At 35.6% G+C, this 21,310-nt stretch overlaps 1 long non-coding RNA gene across 2 annotated transcripts in view; it reads left to right on the top strand.

The window, feature by feature from the left end:
- Positions 1-16,477, top strand: part of LOC133773669 (uncharacterized) — a 35,368-nt gene extending 18,891 nt beyond the window's left edge. Inside the window, exons 1-4 of one of the 2 annotated variants that reach the window (XR_009867952.1) lie at positions 10,737-10,782; positions 14,564-14,705; positions 14,825-14,912; positions 16,214-16,477. This is a non-coding gene — a long non-coding RNA (uncharacterized LOC133773669). Of the gene's footprint in view, positions 1-10,736; positions 10,783-14,563; positions 14,706-14,824; positions 14,913-16,213 lie in introns of those variants that run through there. The other variant, XR_009867953.1, reaches the window with a different exon arrangement.
- The last annotated feature ends 4,833 nt before the right edge of the window (positions 16,478-21,310 follow it).

Genomic DNA, 21,310 nt, shown 5'->3' with positions numbered 1-21,310 from the left:
CCATTTCTATTGCTTTCCCCAGCTGTAGCTAAGAGCTGGATCAGAAGAGGAGCAGCTGGAAGCTTAGCATACTATACCACAGCAGCAGCACAGTATCCTGTCATTTAATATGGGTTTTCTACGTGATTGTTTATGGGAATGTCATTCCTATTCTAAACGCAGAGTGATTTTATGTGGATTTTGTGGTGCTTATTTGCAATTATCTCCCTTTAAAAATGAGACACAGTGAACATCCTAAGTTGGAGCAGCTGGAGTTTGACAGACTGCATTATGATTTATTCCATTAAGGGCTGGACGGATAAAGTGATATATCATTACTAATATTAATTAAATATCAAATCCTGTGTATGTTTTATTTTAAAAAACACATCAGAAATAGTTTCCTATATACCCACATGACTTGTCTAAGGAATAGTTTCTCTCCTAGTTATCAAACTATCAGCATAAGGATGACACAGGAATTGAACTAAGTGTACTAAACTTCTAGCGTTATGATTGGAACTTGAAAAAAAATCAATGTGTTTGGTTGAGATTCCTTCAAATGCACTGTCATTAGGGATGACGGACTCACCAGCAGCAGGTGCCAACCCAAATGAGCAAGAAAATGGAGAGGGAAATAGAATGGTTTGAGTCACTGGTTTCTTCTTTAACACCTGTAAAATAATATAGAAATTGTGAATACACCACCACCATAAACTGCCAGTAACACCGGTGATTTAATTCTGGAGCTGGGATGCCCATTCATGGTTTTAACAGTATAACAACAACTTCAGGTAACATTTCAGACTGAGAATCACTGCACTAGAGAAAACAAAGCAGTGCAACACAGTGCCAGGAACTGGTGAGGTCCACTGGTGGTTTTCAGCTATTTTCTGAATGATATAGCTCTATCTCTAAGAGCTGCTGTCAAAGGGTAAAGACCACAGGTTGTAGATAGGACATAGGTAGAGCATTGGTTTTACTACCTCTGTAGCAAACATATTGAGTTCCTCTTTGTCTGTTTCTTCTCTCTTTCTCTCTGTTCACTCTGTCTCTCTGAGCACAATTGCTTTATTCAGTTGTGCTGTTAGACTTGAGTATAGTTTGAAATACATATTTTGCATTTTTGTACTTATAAAACAAATTAATAAATTACTTCGCAAGATTATATCATTTAAAAGGTACAGTGGTTTTCTTTGCTTGTAACTAAAATTACTATATTAGTTATTCAGTATAAAGGTAGCAAAAATAGACAATTCTGGAAAATGACAGTATACTACAGTGTTTAGAAAGTCTTCATTTATAAGTAAAGTATATGAAGCATATAAATTATCCAACTCACATTTTTGGAGATGTATTTGTTTGTTTATTTGAATAAGAAACAGAGGGAGACACAGAGACAAAGACACACACACACACGCACACACACACAAACACAGAGGATAGAGAGAGAGGGGGGTATCTTTCATTTACTGGTTCACCTCCCAAACTCTTGCAACAGCTGGGGCTAGGCCAGGATAAAACCAGGAGCTGGAAGTATCTGAGACTACCCTGTAGGTGGTGGGGAATCAAGGAAGGCTGCCATCATTCCCTGGCGTACACTAACAGGAAGCTGGATTGCAAGTGTAGCCAGGACTCAAACCCAGGCCTGTGGGCAATCCAAATGGCGTCTTAGCGTGCTGTGCTACAGTGTCTTCCCATAACTCACATACTCTGCAGCTTCTTTGAACTTTTATAGACAAAGCCAGCCATACACAAACTGTGATTTTTAAACGTTTCACACAAATCACCAGAATAATTTCCTTTCTTTAATTAGCAAGTTATCAGTCTGGTGTTTTTGTAACAACAGCTATAGATTGAAAGAACCTGACTTGTTAAGCCTTCATGTGTGTTATGTGTGTTATCAACATCTACTAATTATTAGATGTATTCCATAACTACTGTTACAATAACAAATTGTGTTCTTGTCTATTCTATTTCTGCATGTTTATTAGCTCCTAATTATCGTGCGGGCAACTCAGGAGGAGATGATGAGTAAGGGACAGGGAAATAAAGAGTCACTGATGACTTGGAGGACGTAGGGAATCTGTTGTACAGTGGAAGGCTAACGAAGCTATGAAAACCAGGGATTTGACCAGAAGTGTAGGCACAAAGCTTGTTGGGTCAGCAGCACTGTTGTGGCAGTTTATATCTAAATGATATTATGGCTATTAGAAAGAAGTTGGACATAGAATATAACAAGTTTCAAGGTTCACTCGGTTTCAAAATTGGTGACTGAGATGTCCACATCATTGTTTAAGTTCCTAATTGTTAACATGGTAGAGACAGTAATCTTCCTGTATATTACACAACGCTAAATTCATTATTGATACTAGGTAGAATCATTACCATGCTGAATTATTTGCCATTAACCAAAAGTAACAAAAAAAGGAAAAACCGAGTTCTAGATAAAATAAGTTAGAAGCATAAGTATGTTCTGTTTTAACTAATTAATAGTAAGTTAATTGAAATGAAAATAGGGAAACCTAACACCTTTGCAAAGAAATACTTCCCGTAGAGTTCAGTATAATGTTATAATACTTCTATCATGAAATACTATAGGGTTAACTGACATGGTGGTTAAAAGGTCTTTGTAGAGATTCAATTGGGGTATGAATTTAAGGGATAGAAAATTAAGGTTTTAAAAAAAAATTGGACACTGGGGACTCTTCCCAGAATATAGTGACTTTAGGTGAAGATTCAGGGGATTTGAGTAAATTAAAATAATTTTTTTTTTAAAAAAAGATGAAGAAAGAAAAATTTTTAAATCTCAAAGTTTCAGTTGGTTTAAAAAATGTATATTTGAGATTTTCTTGGCTCAAACCTTGATAAGTTATAGGTGATCCTGTGGACATCTATTTGCAGTAGAGTTGTGTGTTTGTGAAAATATGAGCAGGATGTTCTTATTAGGCCCTGTCTCCTTGTTTAGTTCCTGCAATAAATAGTTTTTGGTGATCTATATAAAATAAATACATACCATACTTTAATTACATTTTGACAGTTCACTTATACATGCACACAAGATGAATATGTACACACTGTAAAAATATTTGCTCTTGTGGCCGGTGCTGTGGTGTAGCGGGTAAAGCTACCGCCTGCAGTGCCAGCATCCCATATGGGCGCCAGTTCGAGTCCCAGCTACTCTATTCCAATCCAGCTCTTTGCTACGGCCTGGGAAAGCAATAGAAGATGGCCCAAGTCCTTGTGCTCCTGTACCTGCGTGGGAGACCCAGAGGAAGCTCCTGACTCCTGGCTTCAGATCAGCTTATCTCCGGCCGTTGTGGCCAATTAGGGAGTGAACCAGCGTATGGAAGACCTCTCTCTCTCCCTCTCTCTCTCTCTCTCTGCCTCTTTTTCTCTCTGTGTGTAACTCTGACTTTCAAATAAATATTTTAACCTTTAAAAATTTTGCTTATCTAGAAAGAGTTCATGATATAACTTACATTTTTTCAAACATGTTGATAAATAGGAAACTTTTTTTTACAGACAGTTGCTGCTTTTGACAGCTCTTGTTATGTTTACTTTTTATTCAATTAAATTTATATAGAGTGAAAAACTCAGACTATCAGTGTAAAGTTTGATAGATTTTGTCAAATTTAAACAGGTCTGCAGCCAAAAGTTTAATGAAGATGCCAAACACCACCTTCAGCTCAGAATGCTCTCTTCCACCCTCACTGTGTTTGCCTCTATCATCCAGATGGATTCAGGCCTCAGACCCCAGCATCAAACCTAGGCATCTTAGCCTGCATCTTAACTTATAAGCAAGATGCCCTCAATTTCTCAATTTTATTTCTGTAGGTTGGTAATAAGCAACTAAAATAATGCACTTAAAATCAGTGCTTTATATTTTATGAAAATTATATTTGAAAAACAATCAGTTAAAATTCCTCTTAGCTAGAAACAAAAACTGTTGTTCTTTTGTTGATAATATGCACGTAACTACTACTAATAATATATACATTTTCAAATGATATGACATTGTTCATGCCATTTAGTAGCATAACTTCATAATAACTAATATTAATTAGATAGCATTCAATGCTAATGAATAATCTTATATTAATATATAGGTTAAATTATTTTAGTAGGCATTATTGTTGAAAATTTAATATATTTTCTCATTAATAAATAGTTTTTTATTTTTTATTTTTGACAGGCAGAGTGGACAGTGAGAGAGAGACAGAGAGAAAGGTCGTCCTTTGCCATTGCTTCACCCTCCAATGGCCGCTGCACTGATCTGATGGCAGGAGCCAGGTGTTTATCCTGGTCTCCCATGGGGTGCAGGGCCCAAGCACTTAGGCCATCCTCCACTGCACTCCCGGGCCACAGCAGAGAGCTGGCCTGGAAGAGGGGCAACCAGGACAGAATCTGGTGCCCCGACCAGGACTAGAACCCGGTGTGCCGGTGCCGCAAGGCAGAGGATTAGCCTGTTGAGCCACGGCGCCGACCTATAAATAGTTTTCAAAACTATCTATAAAGTTAAATTCTTAGCACATGCATCACACTTTATTTAAGATATATTTCCAATACGATCTGTTTATAATAAGATTAATAATTTTGGGTTTCTAATGCATAATGGCAAATGAATCTATAATAAATTCGTAGGAAATTATTTTTCTACCCTTGTCAGACTTCTCATTATTTATGGATGGATTCATTGCAATCTATCTGCCATTGCTTTTTTATTAATTTATGCATGAATAAGGCACAGATTGGCATTTCTTTGACTATAAGGAGATTAAATTTATAATTTCTTTTTGGAATTGTATTAACCATGTATTTCTCAACTTTTCATAACTACGAGAAACCTGAGGCAAGCTACTTAGGAGAAGATACATGTATTGAGCTCACCTTTTGGAGGTTCAAGTTAAAGATCAAGCAGCCCATTGATTGGCTGTCTGGTGAGCGTAAGGGTCACAGTGATGAAGCACCTCTGGAGGAAGTGGCCCAGGTGAGACAGGAGGCAGAGTGGAGGATCTCTCTCTCTCTCTCTCTCTCTTTTTTTTTTTTTTTTTTTTTGACAGGCAGAGTGGACAGTGAGAGAGAGACAGAAAGGTCTTCCTTTTTCTCTTGGTTCACTCCCCAATGGCTGCTGTGGCCAGCAGCGCACCGTGCTGATCCGAAGGCAGGAGCCAGGTGCTTCTCCTGGTCTCCCATGGGGTGCAGGGCCCAAGGACCTGGGCCATCTTTCACTGCACTCCCGGGCCACAGCAGAGAGCTGGACTGGAAGAGGAGCAACTGGGACAGAATCTGGCACCCCGATCAGGACTAGAACCTGGTGTGCTGGCGCCGCAGGTGGAGGATTAGCCTATTGAGCTGTGGCGCAGGCCAGAGGAGGATCTCTCTTTAGAGACAACCCTAGCAGGAGAACCACATTCTCAAGGCACACCACCTGATGCCCTAGGGACCACACTTAATGGTCCTCCTTGCTAAAATACAACTGAATCATGTTTCTATCTTCTTAACATCATTAATATATGACTGAAGTTTAAACCTGTGCATGCGTTTGGAATCTAAATCTTGTTCAAATCATGGAACCTCAGTTTTAAAGAATTATTATTTATCCTCTTATTTCCCATATCTAGTTTAACTTTTGTTGCTTATATAACATTTTTATATTATAGAAGATATAATTTCGCCTTGTTGTTGTTTATATAGTAGTCTATCTTAAATATTTAACAGTATTTAGGAAGTCTTTCAAAGTATTTTATTAATCCAAAATTATATAACTGTCATATTCATCAAAATAAGAAGAAATGTGTAATTTCTAAAATAGTTTGCTGATGTAGAAATCTATGTTTTAACACAGTTATCTCATAAAACCATTTATCATATTAACCACACCCATCATACCACATGAATTAAGATTATTAGCTTTGTAAGATAATAACATCAATTTTTGCACCTATGTTTTCCCTTTGTCTGTTATTTTAATACTCTATAAAGCATGCCTACTATTATTACTCCTATGATTCTTTCACACTAACTTAAGACTTAATTTAGTTTCTGATATACATCTCAGAAAATCAAGTTGGGGCCAGAATTGTGGTGCAGCAGGTTTAGTTAACATTTGCAATGCTGATATCCCATGTGGGAGTGAAGGTTCTGGTTATAGCTACTCTGTTTCCAATCCAGCTTCCTGCAGGAGATAGCTCACTTAATTGGACCCCTGCCAACCATGTGAAAGGCCTAGACAGAGTTCATGGCTCCTGTGTTTGACCTCTTCTATGTGGGCATTTGAGGAGTGAACTAGCAGATGGAAGATCTCTCTCACTCTCTTTCTCTATCTGTAGTTCTGCCTTTCAAATAAATAAATAAGTAAATATGTTAAAAAGAAAATCAATGTAAGTAATATTAAACTAACAAATTGTTGAGGTTAAAATTACATTTTATATAGCTTATTTTTCATCTAAGAATAAAATAATTCTTTGTTCTGTATAGGTATCCTGCCCTTGTTCACCAAGTAAGTGTAGTCTTTTTGTTCTTGCTGCACTTCTTTTTTCTTTAATGCATTTCCATTTTATATTCATTTATTGTGTTATTTTCCTATTGTAAATAGTTTATACCTTTTGTATATTTCTAATGATATTCTATATATAAATATCATATTTATAATTAACACTATAGTTATGACATATTTTTCATGCACAAAGCATGGTATAACCTGAAAAAATTAATTTTCTTTGGAGTATTTGGAAAAGCATAATTATCATCACAAGTTCTATCCAAATTTCCCCTATTTTCAGAAAATGATAAGCATCAGGACCTTGGTACAACACTTATAAGTCATGTAATCAATGGTACTATTTTCTGAAGTGTGTTCATGTTGTCAATATTGAGACTGTTGCTGTTGAAAACTACTGATCTTGAAATGTAAAAAACAAAGCGAAACAAACAGAAACAACAACAAAACTCTAAATCTTAAACCTTATGACAATTTCCAGGACCGAGATGTCAATTTGACTTTAGCAGTTGGGGTGGGGGACAATGGTAAACAATTACTTTTTCTGATTATGCTAGTTAATCATTTCAGGAAAGATTCAAAAAGTAAAATTGCAAAGAACACAAATATCATAAAATTTTATTTGGGGACACAGAAATACATCACTATAATGCAAAAATATCATTCCATCTTAATAAATATCAAGATATTTTATATTTATTGAGTATATAAAACCTTATAGATGTTGTTTAAAACACATAAGGAATTACTAAAATCAGATTTAAAAAAAAAAAAACTTCTACAAAACTTACTGGGAAATAAGAAAATATAAAAAATAAGTTGGGTGAGGTGAAGTTTTTAAGGAAAAAATAACACTTTGTAAAAATGAGAAAAATAAACCAAAAATATGTTTTGTATTATTGGGATAAACAATGGCTTTAATTTCTTTAAATTGAACAGAACCAAAAGACTGTAGTTCTAAATGTCTTCAAAGGTGGTCTTAAATATTAGGATAAAGAGAAACCCATACCTAGACAGGCACACTTTTGCTTCATGTACTGACATCAAAGACAGAAAAATTTCTAAAAGACTACACTTCAGGAAGTAGATAATAAGGGAAAACATCACACATACATCAAAGTTTTCTCAGTAACACTGTATTCAATAAGATAAACTTGCAGTTTTCAGTGTATTGAAAGAAAACTATGTTTAGTATAGAAATTTTATGACTTAATAGACATTAAAACATCTTGCAGGTGCAAAGATAATTATATTTATAATTGTAAGTAGAATTATAATTGCATATATGTGTGCTTATCTATATATAAAGGATATCTAGATAAAAAACTCAGAAGCTTGGTATAAAAGCTAACATGTGTAATCAGCAAGAAAAACAGGATATGATGTTTAATCTTCTACCAGCAAGAGATAAAATGAATTATCAGAAGATTTAGGAAAGAAAAAAGAAATAAAGTATGATTAACAGAAAATATAAACAACCTAACATAATGGTGTAATGATAACTGAAATACAGTTAAATGAGTAAAATTCTCTGATCAAAATTAAAGATTTTTGATTAGAGCAAAAGAAGGAATAAATCCTCTAAGATAAATGTAGAAAGGAATAAAATTGAAGTGAAATTATCAAGTGTGTTGAAAATAAAATGGTTAAAGGCGACAGATCACACAAACAGGAAACATAAAAATAAACATGTAAAGCCTGGGCAGTGGCAGGCTGAGGCTGGGAGGCCTCAGGAACTTCCATGTGGTTGATGGGAATTCAAGTCATTCAGCCATTGTCTACCGCCGCCTTAACAGGCAGCAGAATCCGAAGCAGACTGGCTAGAACTTGAACCTGTTGTCCGATACGGGATGCAAGTGTCCGAAGTGGCTTCCCCAGTGCACCCCTCCAAAATGTTAGCACCATCCATTGCAATTCTGGATCAAACAAGCAATTTAATTCCCCTGGTGCTGTTTTGAATTGTAGGTTTCCAGGAGATGCACTTTATGACTAGTTATATCTTTGAACTCAAGAATTAAAGCAAGTGGGGTTTGATTTTGTTTTGTGCTTATGTGATTTTAGACATCTTACGTATCTTCCTAAAAATGTTCCATCGCTTGCAAACTGATTATAGTCATGCCCTACACAATAATGTGTCTGAAGTACAATGGAGCTGAAAATTACTGATTGCCTATTGACAACGTAGCTCTCGTGAACATCACAACACAACACTTCACTCACAAGTCTTTTGATCCTGGGGTAAACAAACCTACTGCACTGCCAGTCACAGGAAAATACAGCACACACAACTATGTCCAGCACCTAATACCTGGTAATGATAAAAGCAGCTGTGGTGCTGGTTTAGATTTAGATTTAGAAAACACCTTATTTAGTTACGTTAGAGTGTGTGTGTTCTACTTAGAAGTGCAAAACAGTATACTGTGTTTTGCTGGCTGCCATCTCATGAACTAGTGTTCACCAGATCTCTTGGCTGCATAAAAAGATCAAGTCGTGGGACTGAAGTAAATCATATAGGTTTGATTAAGCAAACTCTATAATGATGAAATCACATAAAGTTGCATTTTCAGAAACTCTCTGTCATGAAGCAGTGTGACTCTAATTGTCTTATATGCTCATTATGTTTATTTATTATCAATGTAGTATGCTCTGATAATTGTCAATCGATGTCATACAGTGGTGAAGACATCCCATATCCTCAGATAACTCATTAATCAATGAAAAAAGTAAAAAAAAAAAAACACTTCAATATGGAAATAAGAAATATGAATAGCATTTACTAATATTTTAAGAATTAACTTTTAAAAGCTCATGGGAAATGTTTATTATAAAAATGTATGGATTTCAAAAGTTTCAGTACCCCAAATTTTCTTCTACAATTCTATTTTGGGGCTGGCACCGTAGCGCAGTAGGTTAATCTTCCACCTGCGGCTCCGGCATCCTATGAGAGCGCTGGTTCGTATCCCGGCTGCTCCTCTTCTAGTCCAGTTCCCTGTTAATGTGCCTGAGAAAGCAGTAGAAGATGGCCCAAGTCTTTGGGCCCCTGCACCCATGTGGGAGACCTGGATGAAGCACCTGGCTTCTGGCTTCAGATCGGTGCAGCTCTGGCCACTGTGACCATTTGGGGAGTAACAGGAAGACCTATCTCTCTGTCTCTCTCTCACTGTCTGTAACTCTAGCTGTCAAATAAATAAATAAATAAATCTGTAAAAATAAATAAATAAATAAAATTCTGCTTTTATTTTTAATGATTTATTACTTACTTAGTTAAAATTCAGAGTTACAGAGAGAAAGTGAAGATGGAGAGAGAGAGTTTCTGTCCACTGGCTCACTCCCCAAATGGCTGCAATGGGAAGCCTAAGCCAGGCCAAAGAAGGATACAAGAGCTTCATCCAGGTCTCCCATGTGGGTGCAGGGACCAAAAAACTTGGACTGTTTTCCCAGGCCATTAGCAGGGAGCTACACTGGAAACTGAGCAGCCAGGAAACAAATTGGTACACAGGGGATGCCAGCCTTGCAAGTGGGAGCTTTACCTTCTATGCCACAACTCAAGCCCCATAAAGTCCATTTTTCACAAGCTGATTGACATACTCTTAGTGGATAATAAGACAAATAATTAGGACAGATATTTGCTACTGCCATTTGGGATGCCCTCGCCACATATAGAAATGCCTGGGTTCAAGTCCCAGGTCTGCTCCTCTTTCCAACTTTCTTTAATGTACATCCCAAGAGGCAACAGGTGATGGCTCAAGTAGTTGTGTCTCTGCTACCAGCATGGAGGGCCTGGGTTGAGTTCGTGGCTCCTGGCTTCAAGCTGGCCAATCCAGGCTATTGCAGGAGTTCAGGAAATGAATCAGCAATTGGGAAATCTCTGTTTCTCTATCTCTCTACCTTTCAAATAAAATTTAAAATGACAGATTTTAAAAAGAAAAAAGTTACATTAGATAGCATCATTTTAATGTGAGAATGTGAATTTCAGTTAGGCAATTATGAATCTTTGAGAAAAACAAGAAAACTTCCTGATGTACTTAGAGAATAAGGAAGAGTGAGTTTAAAGACTATTAAAGAGGAAAGTCAGCAGATTTGAGGTTCAAAAATAAGATCAGTGCTTCTACACTATGACAGACAGAGAAACGGGTGATGTCAGTTGGAAGTGGAGCAGTGGATATTGGGCAAGTTCTCACAGATGCTGCAGGGCTTGGTGACAAGGACAATAATGTAATGTTCTAAGTTGACTTCTGGCACGTTTTTGTTTATCCTTAGATATGAGACCAGAGATGATGGAAAAACTTAATCTTGGCATGGTAAGTAATAATGGCTGTTTAAGATAGCATTCAATGATTAAAGACACACAGAATTGGTCAAGTTAAGATAGATTTCTGAGGCAAAATGGCAGACTTTCTCTGTAGTAGTGATTTTGAAAACTGCCTATTACTCTCCTTTATGATTTAGTCCTTAGCATCAAAAATATGGTGGGGCCACTCCGACCATTGCAGACAATTGGGGAGTGAAGAAGCAGATGGAAGACCTCTCTCTCTCTCTCTCTCTCTCTCTCTCTCTCTTTCTCTGCCTCTCCTTCTCTCTCTTTGTCTCTGTGTAACTCTGACTTTCAAATAAATAAATAAATCTTTTAAAAAATATGATAAAGGAAAGAACTGTGGTAGAGGAAGGATCCTGGTTTTATTTTTCTTATTTGCTTTTTAAAACAATATTAAGTTTTGTAAATAACTTATGTTCCTATGGGGTGCAGGTTTACAAATCTGTACTGACAAAGTCAGAGTGATTAGCATTTGCCTCTCCTTGTCATTACATTATGATTGAAAATATTATTGTTTCCAGTGACTTCATTAAAGCAAGACGGGGAAAGCTTTAAGAGTCAAATTTCTGCTTAGAGTGCACAAGTTTTCAATTAATTTTAATAACCTTGAGGTCTGTTGAACACATTACAGATGCTTACCCAAAAGTTGTTGTTGTTATTGCTATTCCACAGGGGAGTTTCCCATTCAACTCCAGCACCAGCCTTTGAGAAAATAATTTAAAAATATGCTGAAGCCCACATGAGTGACTTGGGTTTTGTTCCCAACTCCAAGCTTGGATTCCTTGCTAGTCACAGGTGTTTGGAGAGTGGACCAGCAGTTGGGATCTCTGTCTATCCCTCTATCTGCCTCTCAAATAAAAGCAAATAAGCAAAAGAAGATGAGAAATAAAAATGCAGGCAGAGATGGTGGGAGAAAAAGACTATAGTAAGATAACCTTATAATATTTTACTAATGCAGAAATATTTCCTAAATCAAAATGTATAATAATAAGTGCATCAAAAGCTGTCTTTCATTGCATGGTCCTGACTTTTCAGTATTATTTTGGATAACATACAAATTTTCAAAGTTTTGTTTTTGTCTTTTCACTAGATTATAATTTTGTTGAGGTTGCAGACATTATGTTATAATTAATATGATACAGAGGCATGGAAAGCCATGACACGGTGGCAAAAAACAATCTAAATGAAAGATCCTGGTGAACAAGACCCCAGCAGAAGGAGCAGGCCATCAAGGAGAGAGGCGCCTTTCTCCAAATGGAGGAAGGAACCTCCACTGTGATATGGTCTTGACTAAACAAGTTCAGTCAGTGAACTGAAGGGGCTTCCATAGCCTAGACAGCTCATAGCAAGAGTCTCGGGTGATTGCTGACGTCATAAATAAGAGTGCCAATTGTTAAATCAACAACGGGAGTCACTGGGTACATGCTCCCCATGTAGGATCTCTGTCCTTAATGTGTTTTACTATGAAACTTAAAAACAACACTACTAGTCGAACAATACCCTATACCTTGTGCGGTTGTGTGAGTGCAGCCTGTTGAAATCTTTGCTTAGTATATACTAAGTTGATTTTCAGTATATGAAGGTAATTGAAAATGAAACTCGATAAAGGGTGGGATGGGAGAGGGAGTGGGAGAGGGGAGGGCCACAGGAGGGAGCGAGGTTGTGGAGGGGAAGCCGCAACAATACAAAAGTTGCACTTTGCAAATTCAATTTATTAAATTAAAAAAAAAACCTATATAACAAACAAAAAAAAAAAGAAAAAAAAAGAACTTAATACTTTACCCTTTTAGTATTTTTTTTTTTATGTTCTACTTAAAACTATTGGTTGAACTCTGTAATTAATAGACAATTATTCTTAGGTGTTTAATTAATGTTATAACTAGTGCTCAAATAGTATTTTACACTTTGTGTTTCTCTGTGGGTGCAAAGTGTTGAAATCTTTACTTAATATATGCTAAATTGATCTTCTGTATATAAAGATAATTGAAAAAGAATCTTGATGTGAATCGAAGGGGAAAGGGAGTGGGAGAGGGGAGTGTTGTGGGTGGGAGGGAAGTTATGGGGGGGGGAAGCTATTGTAATCCATAAGCTGTACTTTGGAAATTTATGTTCATTAAATAAAATTTAAAAAATTAAAAAATAAAAAATAATTAATGTGATACAGTCCATATAAATATATTAAATGGCATCATTTGAAATACCTACCATAGAAACTTTGATCCAGGTCTTCTTTTAACCTGCTTTAGAGTTCTTGATCTTTCACTGTTTTTTGTTTCAGGTTTCTTTTTTTTTTTATTAAACTTTTATTTAATGAATATAAATTTCCAAAGTATAGCTTATGGGTTACAATGGCTTCCCCCCTCCCATAAATTCCCTCCCGCCCGCAACCCTCCCCTTTCCCGCTCCCTTTCCCCTTCCATTCATGTAAAGATTCATTTTCGATTCTCTTTATATACAGAAGATCAGTTTAGTATATATTAGGTAAAGATTTCAACATTTTGCCCATATAGCAACATAAAGTGAAAAAACTACCATTGGATTACTAATTATAGCATTAAATAGCAATGTACAGCACATTAAAGACAGAGATCCTACATAATTTTTTTTCAAATTAATTAATTTTCTATGCCATTTCCTTTTTAACTCCAGGTTGTTTTTTTTTTTTCCATTTCCAGTTCTCTTTATATACAGAAGAACAATTCAGTATATAATTAGTAAAGACCTCATCAGTTTGTGCCCACACAGAAACGCAAAGTATAAAAATACTGTTTCAGAACTAGTTATAGCATCACTTCGCTTTAGACGACACATTAGGGACAGATCCCACATGGGGTGTAAGTACACAGTGATTTCTGTTGCTGATTTAACAATTTGACACTCCTGTTCATGGTGTCAGTAATCTCCCTAGGCTCTAGTCATGAGTTGCCAGGGCTATGGAAGCCTTTAGAGTTCGCTGACTTTGATCTTATTCCGATAGGGTCATAGTCAAAGTGGAAGTTCTCTCCTCCCTTCAGAGAAAGGTACCTCCTTCTTTGATGGCCCCGTTCTTTCCACTGGGATCTCACTAACAGAGATCTTTCATTTAGGTCTTTTTTTCTTTTTTCCATGATATCTTGGCTTTCCATGCCTGCTATACTCTCATGGGCTCTTCCGCCAGATCCGAATGCCCTGAGGGCTGATTCTGAGGCCAGAGTGTTGTTTAGGACATCTGCCATTCTATGAGTCTGCTGTGTATCCCGCTTCCCATGTTGGATCTTTCTCTCCCTTTTTGATTCTATCAGTTAGTATTAGCAGATACTTGTCTTGTTTGTGTGATCCCTTTGACTCTTAGACCTATCAGAGCTATCAATTGTGAGCTGAAATTGATCACTTGGAGTAGTGCGATGGCATTGGTACATGTCATCTTGGTGGGATTGTGTTGGAATCACCTGGCACATTTCTAACTCCACCATTTGCGGCCAGTCCGATTGAGCGTGTTCCAAATTGTTCATCTCCTCCCTCTTTTTTTCCACTCTTAGATTTAACAGGGATCACTTTTCAGTTAAAATTTAAACACCTAAGAATAATTGTGTGTTAATTAATATCATTTGTTTTCCCTGATCGGTGACAACTGAGCGCCAAAGGGGAAACCTGTTAAGTGAAATGGACACTATAAGCAACAATGAACTGATCAGCTCCTGTCCTGACTTTAGATGTACAATGTAATACTTTATCCTTTTTAGTATTTGTTGTTGTTGTTGTTGTTCTAGTACTATTGGTTGTTTCAGGTTTCTTAATAAAAGGTTTCGCTTGACCTAAAAGTTATCTCTCCAAGAAAACATATATATCTACAAGCTGAGAGTTCTGATTCCTGCAGGGAACTGTTTGACACACTTGATGTTGAAGGCAAAATTGCATACATACCTACAGGTTAGTCTTCAAGGTCTGACCTATAATATATCTTTTTCTTTATGAAGGTATTATTTTATGTGTGTGTGTTTGTGTGTGTATGTGAAGTTCATGCTGCTGCTTGTGTGTTACTCTTTCAGAAAAAAACAAGAAATATCACAGAAGACATAAGAAAGACAATGGATTAAACAGAATTATGCAAATTTGGAGGCTGGTATTAAGGGAGCAGTTAAGTATACCTATAGGTTAATGTTATAATACTATAACATATAATCTTATAGAAATTGAAGCAAAAAGTTAATTATATTTTTATCATTGGTAAGTTTCTAAAACAAGAAATTTCAAAAATATCATTATTGATTATTATAAAATACATGTTTTATTGTACTGTAAATTTGTTTTAAAGTTATAAAAATAATTTGTGTTTTTACCCAGTTCTGACCCTTAAACTGTCAAATGGAATTTGCAGTTTTCAATACTTGCTTTTGTTACTTCTTGAAATACTGGCCTGAAATAACAGTATCTCCATCCTGCAGGCTTTGAGTATTTAATCTTCAGTGGATCACTACAATGCCAACATAAACCATACACAGACAACTTTGTTTCAGATGATTGGTGCATATTTTAGGAAAAAAATGTGTCTGACCAACTGACAAACTCATACATGTGTTATTTGATTTCATATTCTATCGGTATTGATTACATTACCTTTTAACACCCTTCTAGAAAAAAGTATGTGAATTCATGTGAATTCATAATAATTTGCTTGGCAAGAGTATGAAAATTTTAAGTATGACAGTTATTTTGTATCACAGAGATCTTGATGTTTACACTTGTAAGCAACAAACATTCAATTCATGTTTATAATGAATTATACCTGAATTTCATTTTCTAATTAGAAAGCTGGAACTGATACCTGTAACTTGAAAAAAAATACCAAATCAATACATTAGTACATTTCTTACTTCCATAGTTTTAAATCTCATTCAAACAGAAACTTTTACTTGAAATATTATACTGTTTGAATTACTCTTAAATGCAAAACTCACAGATATAATTCCTTTAAAGTTTTTGAGGTACATGTCCTATATTTTACTTTTATTTGTTAAATTCTTCATTTAATACATTCAATAAACATTTGACTATAACATAAACTTAAAATATATCAAATATATCAAAAATAATAAATAACATATTAAGTTGAAAAATAAAATTAGTTCTTAGAACGCAACATGTTGTAATTAAGAAAGCAGCCATAATTTGATAATTAATGAAACCATTTTTATTAGATCTACATAATGACTTGAAGAATTATACATAATTGCTGAAAAATATGTTCTGTGAATTTATCAACTCTTCTTTCTTGCACTTGGTAAATAATCATCAGAAATTTATAAAAGGAATGCATAAAATGCAGAGAAAGAAATGGTTAAGTATTGGAAACTGTATCTTGCCATGAAATGAATAAGTAAATAAGAATTTCTTTAAGCTTTTAGTAATTAAAATTCTATTTTTAAAATTTATTTAAGGAGGGGCCAGAGCTGTGGCTTAGTGGGTAACGCCGCCACCTGCAGTGCAGGCATCACCTATGGGTGCCAGTTCAAGACCCAGCTGCTCCACTGCCCATCCAATGCTGATATGGGCTGGGAAAGCTGTGCAGGATAGCACAAGGACCCTGTACCCACCTGGGAGACCATGAAGAAACTCTTGGTTCCTGGTTTCGTATCAACCCAGCTCTGGCCATTTCAACCATTTCGGGAGTGAACCAGTGGATGAATGATCTCTCTTTCTCTCTCTCTCTCTGCTTCTGCTTCTCTGTAATTCTGCCTTTCAAATAAATAAATAAATCTTAAAAATTATTTAAGGAATATAAATTTCATACATTTCATATATACAAATTTAGGAACATAGTGATTCTTCCCACCCTTCCTCCTTCCCACCTATACTCTCTCCCTTCTTCCCCTCCCTCACCCATTCCCTTTCTTATTTTGTACAAAGATCTATTTTCAGTTATCTTTATACCCATAAGATCAACACTATCCTAAGTAGAAGTATCAATGAATAGTATGTGTTGTCCAATGTGAAGTAATGCTATAGCTAGTACTGAAACAGTATTTTTACACTTTGTGTTTCTGTGTGGGTACAAACTGATGAGATCTTTACTAATTATATACTGAATCGATCTTCGGTATATAAAGATAATTGAAAATTAAAAAAAAAACAACAACTTGGTTTTAAATTGGACATTGCATAGAAAATTAATCAATTTTTAAAAAAATATCATGTAGGATCTCTGTCCTTAATGTGCGTACATTGTGATTTAATGCTATAACTAGTACTCCAACAGTATTTTTCACTTTGTGTTACTATGTGGGGACAAACTGTTGAAATCTTTACTTAATATATACTACACTGGTCTTCTGTATATAAAGAGAATTGAAAATTAATCTTGATGTGAATGGAAGGGGAGAGGGAGCGTTGTGGGTGGGAAGGAAGTTATGGGGGGGGGGGAAGCCATTGTAATCCATAAGCTGTACTTTGGAAATTTATATTCATTAAATAAAAGTTTAAAAAAATTATAAAAAAACCCAAAAACAAAAAAAATGCATTGTTCCTCAACAATTAAGACAGGAGCTGTTCAAAATCATCACATCATAAAATATCAATTTCACTCCTATGTATTACCTTTTAAGTGCTCTATTAGTTGACAGAGACCAGAGAGAACATATGGTATTTATCTTTTAGGGACTGGCTTATTTCACTAAGTGTATTTTTTCCAGTTTCTCTATTTTGCTGCAAATGACAGAATTTCATTTTTTTCCCATTGTATAGTATCCCAGAGTGTATATTTACCACAATTTCTTCATCCAGTCTTTAGTTGATGGACATCTGGATTTATCCCATATTTTAGCCACTGTAACTTGAGCTGAATTAACATGGGGGTGCAGATAACTCTGTCAAATGCTGATTTCATTTCCTTTGGGTAAATTCCAATAAGTAGAAATGCTGGGTCTTATAGTAGGACTATAATCCTCTTCTGAGGCACCCTCTTCCCCAGATTGTTGCAGATATTTGTTGTTTGTTGATTTCTGCAGGAGAGTCTTTCTAATGGGGTGAGGGGAAACCTCATTGTGGTTTTGATTTGCATTTCCCTAAAGGTTTGTGATCCTGAGCATTTTTTCAAGTGTCTGTTGACACCTCGAATTTCCTCACTTGAAAAATGTCTGTTCAGGTCCTTTGCCCATTTCTTACCTGGATTGTTTGTTTTGTTGGTATTGAGTTTCTTGAGCTCTTCATAGATTCTGGAAATGAACCCTCTATTAGTTGCACATTTTGCAAAAAATGTCTCCCGTTCTGTCTGTTGCCTCTTCACTTTGCTGAGCGCATCTTTTGCAGGGCAGAAGCTTTTGTTTGATGTAATCCCATTTGTCAATGTTGACTTTGATTGCCTGTGCTGTTGGGGTCTCATCCAAGAAGTTTTTGACTAAGCCAATGTCTTTTACTTTTTCCACAACCTTCTTTAGTAATTTGATTGTGTCAGGTCCCAGATTTAGGTCTTTGATCTATTTTGAGTGGATTTTTGCGTATGGTATAAATAGGGTCTTGTGTCATACTTTCACATGTAGAGTTCCAATTTTCCCAGGACCATTTGGTGAAGAAACTGTCTTTGCTCCAGGGATTGATTTTTGCCCCTTTGTCAAAGATAAGTTGGTTGTAGATTCATGGGTTGATTTCTGGGGAGTCTATTCTGTTCCATTGGTCTACAAGTCTGTTTTTGTGTCACTACCAGGCTGTTTTGATGGTAATTCCCCTGAAGTCTGTCTTGAGATCTGGTAATGTGAAGCCTGCAGCTTTGTTTTTGTTTTTTAAGATTGCTTTAGCTATTTGTGGTTTCTTGTGTTTCCATATGAATTTTTGCACTATTTTTTCTAGATCTGAGAAGAATGCTATTGGTTTTTTGATTGGGATTGCATTGATTCTATAAATTGCTTTAGGTAGTATGGACATTTTGATGAAACTCATTTTATCTTTAATGTAATTCTAGTGAATGGAGAGAGTTATTACTTGCGGTGTATGCTGGTTTGTGAATTATTAAAATTATATTGAAATTTTCTAAATGTTAATTTTAACTTAATTTCTCAAAATCACAATGAATAAGTAAATATGATTACTACATTATGAGATATTTCCCCAAATAACAAATTCATATATACATGTGACTATGCATGTCTCAGAAGAATGGCACAGTCATGTTGTTACAAGATGTTATGATCCAGTTTCATTTCTAGACTCGAGGTTCTCTCATAGTATTCCTTAGTTTATATAGCTGTAGAAAATTGACAGGAAACAACAAAAAAGAAAGATGAACTGTCCAATTCCTATTCACACCCAGGTCTTTGAAAATTAGTGCGTTGGAAATGATTCCTACAACAGAACATTTAATTGAAGATGTGAATTAATACTCATCATGAGAACTTTAGGAAGGTAGAACCTGGAAGCAGTGTTTTAATCCTGGCCCTATTTCTTGCTCCTGTGTTTATTCTGAAATTCCCTTACCTCTTTTGTCTCCATTTCTTCATGTGTAACATGAGCTTAACATGTGAAGATGAATTAAAAATGGGTTTTCTGAATATTCAGGGCAGAACGTTCTTTATAGAACAGTGCCTGGAACTTCTTCAGTCACAAAACATTTGAGGAGAAAGAAATTCAGTGGGAAACTTACTTTGCTGTTCAGTCTGAACATGGATTAGTAGTAGGAGGGACTGAGAGTGGATGGAGCAGTAGAGGAGTTTGGTTGCAGGGACACAGTCATTGTCACAGCAGAAGAATGAGTAACAAGAAGTACACATTATAGTCTCCTCAGCAGACGAGCTCACAATAACCATTTACTATCTCCTTTACAAATAGAAGGGCTTTAAGGTTCTAATTATGAAGTACTGATAAAGAGGGGGAAATTTTAATACACTGGATTTGGTCAGTACCTATTGTGCGCATGCAATGAGATGTTACATTCTTTTTCCTAAATACATAAATTATTGTTACTTTAAAAAGTTATGTTTTAAAAACATGTGAAAAGGTAAAAAGATTAAAATAATGGTTCTGAGTGGTACTGAAAAAGGTCATGGAAATATGTACTATGTAAAATCACTATTGCTATTCATGATGTCAATTTTTTTTCTGCACCACAGGATCTTATCACAATAAATACCATGTAATAGACTCAGCTTGATGGGCAAATCTGTCACCAGGCAACTCTAGCCCTCATGAACTTTTAACAGAAGTGCATACAATTTCATTTTTTTTTAAATCTGCCAATTTTCAAAGGAATTAATATAATGGTTTCAAAATTTCTGGTAGTTTTGTGAAAGGTATTTTTGTTTTTAATTATGTTTTCTGTTAACTAAAACTGATATGAAAATTATTGAGCACAATTTGCAGTAACAAAATTACATATTCCAGGGTATATTTTCAAAGGTGTCTTGGAGGAAAGATTAAAGTTATCCAGAGTCACAGGTGCTAACCAAAAGAAGTCTGGCAATATTTGCACAAAGATATCACTAATCCATTATAATTTGTGCAAATAAGACAAAAACCAGCCTTATCAGTTTCCACATTCTTAGTGAACAACCGAGTGAGCATGAGAAAAAGACAAATTAATATTTATATGAATGATTTAATATAGGACAGACACTGTGCCAATATGTACAGAAATTTTTCTATTTAGTAGGCAAAAAGGAATATTCATACACTCTCCTCCAGTAGCCAAGATTTACAACACCTCTAGAAAGAACTAGAAAAAAAATATGAACAAGATTGGTGAGGATCAGCATTGCTCCGTGTGTGTGTCCAGTTCCATTTTACACTGTCACAGTTGTCCATAAAACGATTTTCTAGTAGTCAGTGTCTTAAACTGTTTGAAATAGTGGTTATCTATCAGACCAGGCAGTTCATAATTTAATAATAGTTTAAGAATTAAAAATGTGGACTTAACAGCTGTCTTAATTTTGCAACTAGAGCAGAGCCATGTTTGTTTTCTGTCCAGAACTGCAGAAATGAAAGGAACACGTGACGTGGATGGATGCTTTCCTCTTGTCTTCTTCATTGTGGATCACCACGTCAATGCCAGGCCAGACATTGTTAATGGGCCCTTGCTTAGTTACATTGCAGTTTAATGCATTGTACTTTTTTCTTTTTCTAATTCAGGGATACAACCATGTCATGTGTGGGTTAGATTTACAGCCCAACATTCTCTAAAACTAATTAGAAGTGTATCTTGTTTTTAATAGCATCTGGGATTTTTATTTTGAGAAGTACAGCACACTGTTGCTAAGAAATGTCATGTTTGCATGCTTTAATATTTTCCCGTTGAAGAAAATGTTAAAATTATGAAATCTGGGGCTATAGAGCGATTTTTCCAAGATGAATTCAGTGGTGATGTGGATTAATTTGTATTAGAGATGAAGAAACAATATAGCCTAAGTAAAGTCTTAAGAGACCCTCAGTTGATCTCCAGCTGTCAATATTGACAGTGACATGATTTCTCTCTGGGTCAAAACCAGTCATCAGAAAATGAATGAGTAAAGTTTTCCAAAAGCAAATTTCCTAGTCAATGGGAAATGTAGACA

Source organism: Lepus europaeus, chromosome 14, assembly GCF_033115175.1.
Source record: "Lepus europaeus isolate LE1 chromosome 14, mLepTim1.pri, whole genome shotgun sequence".
Classification (NCBI taxonomy): domain Eukaryota; kingdom Metazoa; phylum Chordata; class Mammalia; order Lagomorpha; family Leporidae; genus Lepus; species Lepus europaeus.
The sequence above is the reverse complement of the archived record's forward strand: the minus strand, read 5'-3'. Positions and strand labels throughout refer to the sequence as shown.